Here is a 12,265-nt window from a genome sequence, read left to right as displayed (position 1 = left end):
ACTAGGTCTTAGGTTTAATGCTAATAATCGAGCCCAGCGGCCCAGGCCAGCCTAGATGTGTGTATGTGGGGGCACTCTGTTTGCGCGTGCCCACAGAGAGGGCTCTGAGTGCCACCTCTGGCACCCGTGCCATAGGTTCGCCGCCACTGGATTAGGATCTGGGTGACATAGGTTCAGATCTGTGGGTGCTCCCTGGGTGACCTTGGACCAAGCCACCCTCCTTCACAGATTATGTGATGATAAAATGGGAAAGGGAGACCCACCTATGCTCTGCTGAACTTGTAGGGGAGGGGGGGATAAAAATGTGATAGGACTTTCCTAGAAGGGGCAAGAACCTTCTTGTTAGGAGGTAGAAGTGGGTGACCAATTGCAAATTGGTTTGTGGTGAGCCTTGCACCTTACTGAGAAAAAAAAGTTAAGACCACTCTATTTTTCCCGTGACAGAACAGTTATTTTCTGTATTGACATAGCAAGAGTCACATCACCCAGCAGATTAGACTCATGGATGCTTCCCTTCTGGTGCAGCATGAGAATCTTTGGAAGAGAAGAGGCAGGACGACGGTGGAAAGTACTGTCAAGTTGTTGCGCAGCAGCCCTAGGTCATTCAGAGTGGTTGCCTTCATCTGCACAGCGGCTGTGGACGGCCTGGTAAAATAGTTATAAATCTTTCTCCTCTCCCTTTTCTTCCTGGTTGGCTTGGCTTCCCCTTCTGCTCCTATACCCGTGGTGGCGACCTTTGGCACTCCAGATGTTATGGGCTACAATTCCCATCAGCCCCTGGCCATGCTGGCAGGGGCTGATGCGGTGAATCCATATCCTGGAGTGGGATTACCCAGTATACCTTCTCCCTCCAGCCCTTTCTTCTTCCCCCCTCTTTATAGCCCAGGTTCTTGTGTTAAGCTCCACCCTCCTCTTTTCTGTTTCTAGCTCTCTAGCCAGTTCCTGCTCTCCATAGCCATACCCTGACTTTGACCACCTGGGCCCAGATAGCCATTGCTTCCTTGCCCAGGTTCACCTGCTACCTCCTTGCCTTCTGAGCTTCCCTGCGGCTGACTGTTAAGGCTTCTCCGGCTCCAACCTCCTCTCCCTGGTCCCACCATTCCCCACCGGCAGTGTGGTGTAGTGGTTAAGAGCAGGGGGATTGTGTCTAGTTGATTGAGATGCATTCCTAGCTCAGTGTAATTGCTATATGTTATCACTGCCATTCTGGGACAGTCTTTCCTTGATCTTTGCTTTATGGCTTGACATGCCAAATGGATAACTAGGCTCACCCCTGACACTTTTGGTCTCATGGGAAACAGGATTGTTCCCATTGTCCTGTGGGGCCCGGATGCCAGGTGGCTCTATCTGTATCTCTCGCTGACCTTGGGGGGCCTTAGCTTCAAACTCACTCTTCCTCACGTTCCTTGGGAAAATGGGAGGGGGGGGTTAACATCGGAATAAAGTGGGTAGCAAAAGCCAGGTTTGTCAGAACCGGCTTTGACAAGCTGAGTGCTTCACTGGCTGTCAGTAAACGCGGCTGATCGACAATCCAGAGTCCATTTATTGCTTCAAGGTCCGAGACCTAACAGTGAACCAGATTTATTTCCCCACTGCTCCACATGAAGCCTGCTGGGTGACCTTGGGCCGGTCATGGTTCTCTCAGAACTCTCTCAGCCCAAACCTACCTCACAAGGTATCTGTTGTGGGGAGAGGAAGGGAAGGAGTTTGTAAGCCACTTTGAGGCTTCTTACGGTTGAGAAAAGTAGGGTGCAAATCCTAACTCTTCTTCTCTTCTTGCTGCTGGGCCCAAGGCTGTGTCCTGCCCAGGTAACCCTCCACATTCTACTATTGTGGGATTTGCAGCAGTGGCGTAGGAGGTTAAGAGCTCATGTATCTAATCTGGAGGAACCGGGTTTGATTCCCAGCTCTGCCGCCTGAGCTGTGGAGGCTTATCTGAGGAATTCAGGTTAGCCTGTGCACTCCCACACACGCCAGCTGGGTGACCTTGGGCTAGTCACAGCTTCTCGGAGCTCTCTCAGCCCCACCTACCTCACAGAGTGTTTGTTGTGACGGGGGAAGGGCAAGGAGATTGTCAGCCCCTTTGAGTCTCCTGCAGGAGAGAAAGGGGGGATATAAATCCAAACTCCTCCTCCTCCTCCTCCTCCTCCTCCTCCTCTTCTTCTTCTTCTTCTTCTTCTTCTTCTTCTTCTTCTTCCTCTGTTATGAACATGTGACACTCATTTAATTTACTTCTATTCTTTGATTTTCTAATATATCTTTGAGAGCCAGTGTGGTGTAGCGGTTAAGAGTGGGGGGCTAATCTAGAGTACTGGGCTTGATTCCCCGCTCCTTCACATGAAGCCCGCTGGGTGACCTTGGGCCGGTCACAGTTCTTTCAGAACTCTCTCGGCCCACGCAGAGTCAAGCAATGGCAAACCACTCCTGAGCATCTCTTGCTTTGAAAACCATACAGGGTCGCCATCACTCAGCTGTGACTTGACTTTACTTTCCACCACCAAAGTATATCTTCAGCAGGTTGAATCCAAAGTAATGTAAGTGGAGCGAAGCTCAAGAATGGGATTTTCCCACCTTCCCCCTCATAATTCAGTTAACTGAGATACCACCACCACCACCCCGCATTATGATTTTGGGAATCAGCATGGGAGTCAAAATAGCGCTCTGCAGTTGGGAAACAACAGGAATTGTATCCCATTTCCCTTCGTCATGCTGGCCTTTTGGCAGACAAATCGTGGATCCAATCCAATAATTTATCCTACCTCAGTTTTTTGTTGGGATTTATCCTAGAAAGCAGTAGTCAAAAAAGGAAATCTCTGATTAACTATGTTACTGTTGAGGGGAGTTCTTCCTTCCGGTTCTGTCACTGCATCGTAGGCCCCTTCCGCACACGCAAAATAATGCGTTTTCAAACCACTTTCACAACTGTTTGCAAGTGGATTTTGGTATTCTGCACAGCTTCAAAGAGCACTGAAAGCAGTTTGAAAGTGCATTATTCTGCATGTATGGAATGAGCCGTAGTCACACACTGACAGTTCATATAAAATGTTTTTTTTCTCGGCATTGCAACCTGGAACATGTTTTGTGATTTTATACTGCCTTTATTAATGGCAGATTTTGGTTCACTCATCTTCAACCCTGCTTCCGATGTTCTTTCCAGTTCGTTGTGATTTCCTTTGTTTCAGTTTTTGGTTCCTTGATTTAATCCAACATTAAAATCGTGTTTCTCACCTTCTGGTTTATCTCCCTGTCAAAGACCTGTCTCCGCCTTTGGGGTGGTAGCACCGCCGAGCACTGTGGGCTCTGCACCAGAAATTCCAAGACATAAGAAAAATTAAAGGTTTACTGGAATAAACTTGTCAAAATATAAAATTAAAAGTACAGTGGCACACAAGAAAACATCAAAGCCCGTTTTCTACTCATCACAGTGAACTCGCACAAGGTACTAAGATGTTTCGAGTGCACGTGCAGAGTCCCTGTAGCGTTGTGTATAGAGTGGAGAAGGAAAGGGAAGCTAGCAAAGAAAGATACCAGTTAACACTGTAGGTACTAGTTTATAGCTTTTGCCAACCACAACAGTTAACGAATTACCAGTTGGGGCACACTCCAAACAGAACTTTCTAGACCTCTTTGACAATGAGTAAACTCCCCCCTCTCATACAAAACAAAACCTTCTCCTGTGTTCTCAGTGTAACTAGTTTAGTCATGAAGATGGCACCATCACGCTCTGAGAGCACAGAGTAACCTCAAATAGGTAAGAACTCACATAACAAGTGAACGCCTATGTTTTTGAACTCTAGTAATCACCCTGACGGGAGGTTATGAATTTCTTAGGCTTTCGCCTTTCAAAATGGACTCAAAATATTGTGCTGCCTGCTTCGTAAGCAGAGCACGATGGAAGGCTTCCTGGTTTCAGATGACTTCAGTTTCCAATTTGTCATGGCAAATTGTGTAGTTCATTTCTTTCCAAAGGACGGATTCTGAATGCTTGGGTGCGAGGTCTCAGGCCTGGCTGGGGAGGAGAGGACGGCTTTCACTCCCTGATATGTTAATGGACCCTTTTCCTTTGATGCTTGCAACTGTAGGTAACTAGGAGTAACCCTGGCGCCTTCCCAGCAGGAAGGCTGAGAACTATCACTGCGCTGGCCTTGAGACGCTCAGCTCCCAAATATCTCTCTTCCGCCGTATGATTCCGCTGTATTATCCTCTGACTTTCAACCAGATTTCACAACCCGAACTGAACGTATTTTTCTCTTGCCCTGATACAGGTTTTGGAGTCCTTTTTCTTTGTTTTTCCCCCAAGCTGGGTACATTTCTTGATTAACGCTTTCGGGTTTCTGTTGATCTGTGTTGCAGGAGCCCAGGCGACACAAACCACAGCTGGCTTTTCTGTGCTGGGAGACTGGCTGCACAGGTTTCTTCCCCTAGGATGGGCAGAGGAAGAGAGAGCAATCTTTGTGTAATGATGGCTCTTGAGAGTTGCTTTGTTTTCTTTATGCATGCCTCCTATTTTTCCTTTGCCTCTACCAGCTTAAGAATAGTGTTGTATTGCAATCACATTAAAAACACATACACACACAACCTGCCACCCCACACACATACACACACATAAAACCCCCAAGTCCTGAGAATACAGCTTTCTGGCATTTAGATTTTTTTGTAAGGAAATATGCTTTTGGGGGGATAAATTTCCCTAATCCTTCTCCTAATGCCATTCTTTAATGCCTCTTAAGGGGGTTGGGTATAGAACAGTGATGGCGAACCTTTTTGAGACGGAGTGCCCAAATTGCAATCCAAACCCCACTTATTTATCGCAAAGTGCCAACCCGGCAATTTAACCTGAATGCTGAGGTTTTGGTTTAGAAAAAAACAGTTGGCTCCCTCTTCCTCTGCCCCAACCGCTAGAGCAGGGGCAAGCCTGCTCTAACCTCCAGCAAGTCCCTTGTGCACCGCTCTGTGCCTCTCTAGCATCTCTGCCTCCTCTGCGCCCCCCCCCCCCGCAGGCAGCAACCACCCGGAGCACAGGCACCAGGCCCACCAGTCAAGTCCTCCCATGTTGTGCTCAGTGGCCCAGACCAGCCTAGATGTGTGTGGGGGGTGTGTGATTTTCCGTCCCCCACATGACAAACTCTGTGTGTGCGTGCCCACAGAGAGAGCTCCGAGTTCCACCTCTGGCACCTGTGCCATAGGTTTGCCATCATTGGTATAGAAGATTACAACTTTCCCAAAGCTTCCCCACAGTCCCCGTCCCCCCCCCCAGTTCTGGCCAACCCCAGAATTTCTGTTTTCAGAGTCACCCCATAGTGCAAAGCTGTAATTGCTGTTCCTGTCAGGTCGCCCTGGCAAGTCTGAGGCCCCTTCCGCACATGCAGAATAATGCACATTAAATCCACTTTCACAATTGTTTGAAAGTGGATTTTGCTCTTCCGCACAGTAAAATCCAGCTGCAAAGTGCATTGAAAGTGTATTATTCTGCATGTGCGGAAGGGGCCCGAGCCAGGAAGTCACTCATTTTTCCAGGTGGTTCCAGTAATACAACCAACAACCTCCCCCGCACCCCCAAACAATGATTCCCTGTTCCAGAGCTGTATGAGGAACTTTACATAGAATATTATTCGCATAGATTCTCACCTTCTGATGTGATGTGGACATTCTGGGGGAAAGAGCCCAATTTCCTTACTCCTGTCTTAAGGGAATTGGTGGAGGGAAGGGAGGGTAAAAGGTGCTTACTGAACTGGAGCTGGGGAGAGGAATGAGTCAAGGGAAAGTGGAAAGCTCCAGGCTGCTCCTATTAGGCGAATCATAAATGGTGAAGATTAGCATCCCTGGGCAATTCCTTCTTGCCCTCTTATGCACCCCAAAGGACAAACTCATTCTGACCTTTTTAAGCATAAGCATTTTATTGTCATTGTGCACGCACAATGAAATTTACAGCAGCATTCCTCGATGCACACAATTTCACTCATACATCATACTCATACAATTTCATACAATACATCATACTCATACAATTTCAGACTCATACATCATCCTCACTTCCCCTTCCTCCACCCATCCCTACACAGCCCCAAACACATCAACACGAAGCCACGGAGTTCAGCATAGCCACAGCTCTAGAGTAGAAGCTGTCTCTAAGCCTCTTTGTCCTAGTTTTGATAGACCTGTGTCGTCTGCCGGATGGTAACAGTTCAGAAAGAGAGTGTGCTGGATGAGACGGGTCTCTCAGAATATTTTGGGCTTTTTTTAGGCTTCGGGAATTACAGAGTTCTTCCAAGGAGGGGAGAGGGCAGCCGATAATCCTCTGTGCAGTAGTGATCACCCTTTGGAGCGCCTTCCTATCTGCCACTGTGCAACTGGAGAACCATACACAGATGCAGTAGGTTAAGACACTCTCTATAGCACAGCGGTTAATGCTTTGTCCTACCTTTTTTCCCCCTGTAAAAATATCTTTATGTTATGGGAAGAGCCCGGTTTTTTTTCTTCAGTCTAGTACAGTCAAAGTAGTTATATATGGTGGGCCATCTTCATGAAATGAACTTTCATCCCTCAAAAAACTTGCTGGAAGACACTTTTCAGTTCTTCTTTGTTCAGATGATGCAGTAATCCTTTCAAAAACACCTATTGACCTTAAAAGAGCTTTGAAAGCATTAGAATTCTATTGTATTGTATTAAGGAGGACAAATTAGAATGTAATTATCAGGAAACCAAAACCATGGCATTTGCTAAAAGGCCGAAGCACCATTCGTGGAACTTTGACCGTTATAAGATCTAGCAGGTTTCCTGCTTCAAATATTTGGTACATATTTAACTCTGAGTAAATATATTACTCAGCGTAAATATATTACTCTGCCAGTAGCGAAAAAAACTCATGGGAACCATGTTGCTGGAAATGCACAGAGAAACTCAACTGCCATCTTTTAAGTCCTTAAAATAAAAGGTGGCCATTATATTACTACATCACTTAAATGGTTTGAAGCTAAGTTAATTGCACAACTCCTGTAATACCGTGTTTCCCCAAAAATAAGACAGTGTCTTATATTAATTTTTGCTCCCAAAGATGCGCTATGTCTTATTTTCAGGGGATGTCTTATTTTTCTGTGTTCTGTTCGTTGGGCATGCTTCCAAACAAAAACTTTGCTACGTCTTACTTTTGGGGGATGCCTTATATTTCGCACTTTAGCAAAACCTCTACTACGTCTTATTTTCCGGGGATGTCTTATATTCGGGGAAACAGGGTAGTATCTGGTTAGGTCCCTTCATAGGTCCCCAATTTTGCCCAACTGAAATTGGTACAGTCTAAATTTTAAAGATCATCCCTTCCAAGTTCCAAAATGTGTCTCTAATGATATTTTGCGACTAGAGACAGGCCTCATGAAAGTGGAAGCTAGCATATAGGTGGCCATACCTAGCTAATGGCTCAGGCTAAATAGAAACAGGCAGTTGTATCTAAAATCTCATCTCTGGGTTTTTCTTCACAACTTTTACTTGGCATGGATGATGGACAGGCTAAAGAGGCCATTAAACAGCGGGTGGCAGATGCAGAGTGCCAATCAGATCTAGCCAGGTCTCAAACTTCTACTGCTAGTTAACTGAATAGGTACTCTCCCTCTTCTATGGCATATTTAACTAATCTTGAGGTACCTAAATATTGGAGAGCTTTTACTCTGTCAAGATGTCACGGCATCCCTTCAGCTGTCCTTAAAGGAAGAATCCACCCCCTTTGGCACGGATTTAAAGGGAGAATCTGAGGTCCCCAGTTTAAACATTGAAAGTGATGCTGTTTCAGGGTGGGAGATAATCCACCCCAAAACAGCATCACTTTCAATGTTGTTTTAACTGGGGACCCCAGATTCTCCCTAAGGTGGATTTAAAAGGAGAATCTGGGCTCCCTAGTTTAAACACCATTGAAAGTGATGCTGTTTTGGGGTGGATTCCATCATCACAGTGGCCACGCCGGGGGAGGGCCCCCCCTCAGATTTTGCACCAGCTTCATTTTCCCAGAGGGGAGGGCAGAAGGGACTGCCGGCTGGGTACCCAGCCAGGGGGGGGGGCAGAAGGGGGAGTCTGGCATCCCTGGGTTTGGAGAGCTGCTTTTATAAGCACTGAAGCCGGGGCAGGGCTTGGGGAGGCGTGGCCACGCCTCCAGGGGCAGGTGGGAGCGTCATCCCGCCCTCAACCCCCTCCATAAAAAATCTATACCTATGTCACTGCAGTGTTGCCAGGTTTTGTGTAGCAGCACTTGAAATGCGTCATAGGATGCTTGGTGTTATAAATCTGGCTTAATGAATATTAAGGTTTTCTTACTACTGTGATAATTGTCTATCTGGCAATTTCGTTGTTGCTTTATGCCTATCCTTCTTTTTTAGTTTACTTTTAATATTTATCTTCTCATCGCATTTCCTTTATGTTCCTATACTTTTCTTGTGTGCCCACTTTTTTTCAGCAGACTCTTTTAGATATACATTTATTATTTTAACATACAGTTTTAATTTTTTGTCTCTTACGGTAATAAAGACTGACTGATTGTGTTGTTCTCTGGCTGAATTTTGTCTTCACAACACCTTGTCATTGCTAACATGCTAATGCTGAATGACTACTATCCAGGAGATGGGGCAGAGAGGGGAGAGAAAGAACTTTGTGTGTGTGACTTTGGCATCTATCCACCAAGCAAACCAGCTTTGGCATCTATCCACCACGCAAACCAGCTTTGGCATCTATCCACCATGCAAAATGGCTTTGGCATCTATCCACCATGCAAAACAGCTTTGGCGTCAATCCACAAAACAGCTTTGATGTCGATCCACCACACAAAACATCTACCAATGTATTCTTAGCATGTGCTGCCTGGTGTACTAGAATGACAAGGGCTGCCAGCTCCAGGTTTGGGTAAATGCTTGGAGATTTGGGGGCAGAGCCCTCCGTAGGATATAATGCCATAGAATTCACCTCCTAAGCTAAGGTGACCAGATGGTCACCTTTGTGAACTGGGACGGGGGTAGGCGGCCGCAGGAGCGCACAGCCTTCTGAGCGCTGCCGTTTCCCGCCCTGTTACAGGGCGGGAAACGGCAAGCCCCAGAAGGCCGTGCTCCTGCGGCTGCGCGCACGGGAGGCTGCCACACTGCTTGCGCCCCAGAAGGCAGTGCAGCAGCCTCCCAAAAATCAGGACAATTGAATTAACCCGCGGGACGCGGGATAAATTGTTCGAAGGCGGGACTGTCCAGTCAGCCTGTCCTAAGCAGCCATTTTATTTTTTTATTTTCAAATTTTAATTTTCAAATTTATATCCTGCCCTATCCCTGCAAGGCTCTGGGATATTTTATTTAGGGGAACTGATCTCTATAACCTGGAGACCCGCTGGAATTCTGGGAGATTTCCAGGCCCCACCTGGAGGTTAGCACAAAAGAAGAAAAAACTGCTCCAAAAAATAAAGGTAATAATTAACTCTCCTCTTGGACTCATAATTATGAAATGAATGAACTTATATGTACAATATGATTAATCATTATAATTCATGTTTTATAGTAAGAGTTTATTGCTCAACTCAAACCTTTTTTTCGTACAATAGCACAACATATATATTTCACAGAGCAACTTAAATTTTAACAGTCAGTATAATGCCTACAGAGGCTACAAAAAAGGGCGAGTCACAATAGAAGTAATATATTATTATTATTATTATTATTATTATTTATTATTATTTATTTAATTTGTATACCGCCCAATCCCCGAAGGGGATTTCACTTTCATATAATCCTGTATCACAATTATAACACTTCCATACGATCTGACCATCTCCTAGGTTTTGTTTGTTTTGTTGATTCTTCCTCAGAGAATTCCAAAAGACAGAATAGTTTATATTTTTAAAAACCTTATCTAAACATATTAAAGGCACTAACAAGAACACTTTAAAGTTAGCAGGAAATATTTACATATCAGGGAATTCTTTGAGGATTATAGCTTGTATTGTCGAAGGCTTTCACGGCCGGAATCACTGGGGTGCTGTGTGGTTTCTGGGCTGCATGGCTGTGTTCTAATAGCATTTTCTCCTGACGTTTCGCCTGCATCTGTGGCTGGCACCTTCAGAGGATCCTCTGAAGATGCCAGCCACAGATGCCAACGTCAGGATTCATGCTGCTAACTTCTTCTGACCATACACAGAAAGGTGGGATCAACGCAGGTTCTCACAGGTTCGAGTAAAGTTACTAATTATTTTGTTATTGTGCCGAGAGGGGGTTACTAATTGGTGATTTTGCCGCGTGATTTTTTTGCCTTAGTTATGCCCTCACTCTCAGCAGTAGCACGCATAGAACTTGAAGCAGTCCTACAGCAGGAGGTGCACCGGTCGATGGCGTGGCAGCCTGGCGCCTGCGTCGCGATTAGTGGATCTCGCCCAAGGACCGGAGCAGCAGCTGCGTCCTTGCCACAGCCCCGCCCAGGAATGCCCCGCCCCCAGAATGCCCATCCACGCAGCCCGTCGTGCCCGCAACCCCATTGGCGCTACACCACAGTTTGAATCCCACCACCATGGGAACCTGTTACTAAAATTTTTGGATCCCACCACTGGCCATACAGCCTGGAAACCACACAGCACCCTGATTATATCTTGATGTGCCATTTTTGTAGCTTCCATAGACACTACACTGGCTCTGTGGAATATATATGTTCAGCTATCATATGAAAAAACAGGTTTGAGTTGAACTGTAAACTCTTCATGATAAAACATGAATTGTGAGGATTAATCATGTTGTACCTACAGGTTCATTCATTTTATAATAATATTTAAGAAGAAAGTTGACTATTAGCTCTTTTTTTGGTACAATATTTTTCTTTCATGCTATTTCTTCTCTGTACCAACCCCCGTTTTTTTGTGCTTTACCTACTTGGAAGCTGAGCAACACTATCTGCCCCCCAGAGCCAGGGCTGTCTTAACACATGGGCACACTGGGCAGTAGACTGGGACCCCCAAAAGCATAGGGGCCCCTCGCTAATCTATGTATGTCATGACTTTCTTTCAATAAATAAACACTATACTAAACTATGTTTGTTCTTATAAAATGCATATTTTGCATGTGTTTTACTAAAGATAATGAACAATGTTAATTTTTATAACAAGTGGAGACATTGGCATTTGCCTCCAATTTAGCACCACAGTCACTTCTGCAACCACATGTGTATGTATCTCATCTCATGTACTGCATCTCATGCATTGCATAATGTAAAACTTTGCCCAGGGATCTAAAATGCTATAAAGATGCCCTGCCTAGAGTTCCTTTGTGTGCATAAGCTCGAGCGAGTGGCCAAGGTTGTCCCACACTGCACAGGTGTCTCTTAGCTTCCTGGACTTTCTCAAATGCTGTTAAGATGCCCTGTCCAGAGCTGCTTTGCGTGCATCAGCTCAAGCGAGTGGCCAAGGTCGTGTCACACTGCACAGGTACCCCTTACCTGCCTGGGCTACCTAAAATGCTATTAAGATGCCCTGTCCAGAGCTGCTTTGCTTGCATCTGCTCAAGCGAGTGGCCAAGGTCGTGTCACACTGCACAGGTACCCCTTATCTGCCTGGGCTACCTAAAATGCTGTTAAGATGCCATGCTCAGAGCTGTTTTGCATGCATAGGGTCGAGCGAGTGACCAAGGTTGTGTCACACTGCACAGGTACCCCTTACCTGCCTGGGCTACCTAAAATGCTATTAAGATGCCCTGTCCAGAGCTATTTTGCATGCATTGGCTCGAGCGAGTGGCCAAGGTTGTCCCACACTGCACAGGTATCCCTTACTGGCCTTGGCTACCTCAAATGCTGTTAAGATGCCCTGCCCAGAGCTGCTTTGCATGCATCGGCTCAAGCGAGTGGCCAAGGTTGTGTCACACTGCACAGGTACCCCTTACCTGCCTGGGCTACCTAAAATGCTGTTAAGATGCCCTGTCCAGAGCTATTTTGCATGCATCGGCTCAAGCGAGTGGCCAAGGTTGTGTCACACTGCACAGGTACCCCTTACCTGCCTGGGCTACCTAAAATGCTGTTAAGATGCCCTGTCCAGAGCTATTTTGCATGCATCGGCTCAAGCGAGTGGCCAAGGTTGTGTCACACTGCACAGGTACCCCTTACCTGCATGGGCTACCTAAAATGCTATTAAGATGCCCTGTCCAGAGCTATTTTGCATGCATCGGCTTGAGCGAGTGGCCAAGGTTGTCCCACACTGCACAGGTGTCCCTTGCCCACCTGGCACTGCCCGCCTGCTGGGTTGCACGTGGCATGAAAGCCTGATGGGAAT

The sequence above is a fragment of the Sphaerodactylus townsendi genome, linkage group LG01 (assembly GCF_021028975.2).
Source record: "Sphaerodactylus townsendi isolate TG3544 linkage group LG01, MPM_Stown_v2.3, whole genome shotgun sequence".
In the NCBI taxonomy this organism is placed as follows: domain Eukaryota; kingdom Metazoa; phylum Chordata; class Lepidosauria; order Squamata; family Sphaerodactylidae; genus Sphaerodactylus; species Sphaerodactylus townsendi.
The sequence above is the reverse complement of the archived record's forward strand: the minus strand, read 5'-3'. Positions refer to the sequence as shown.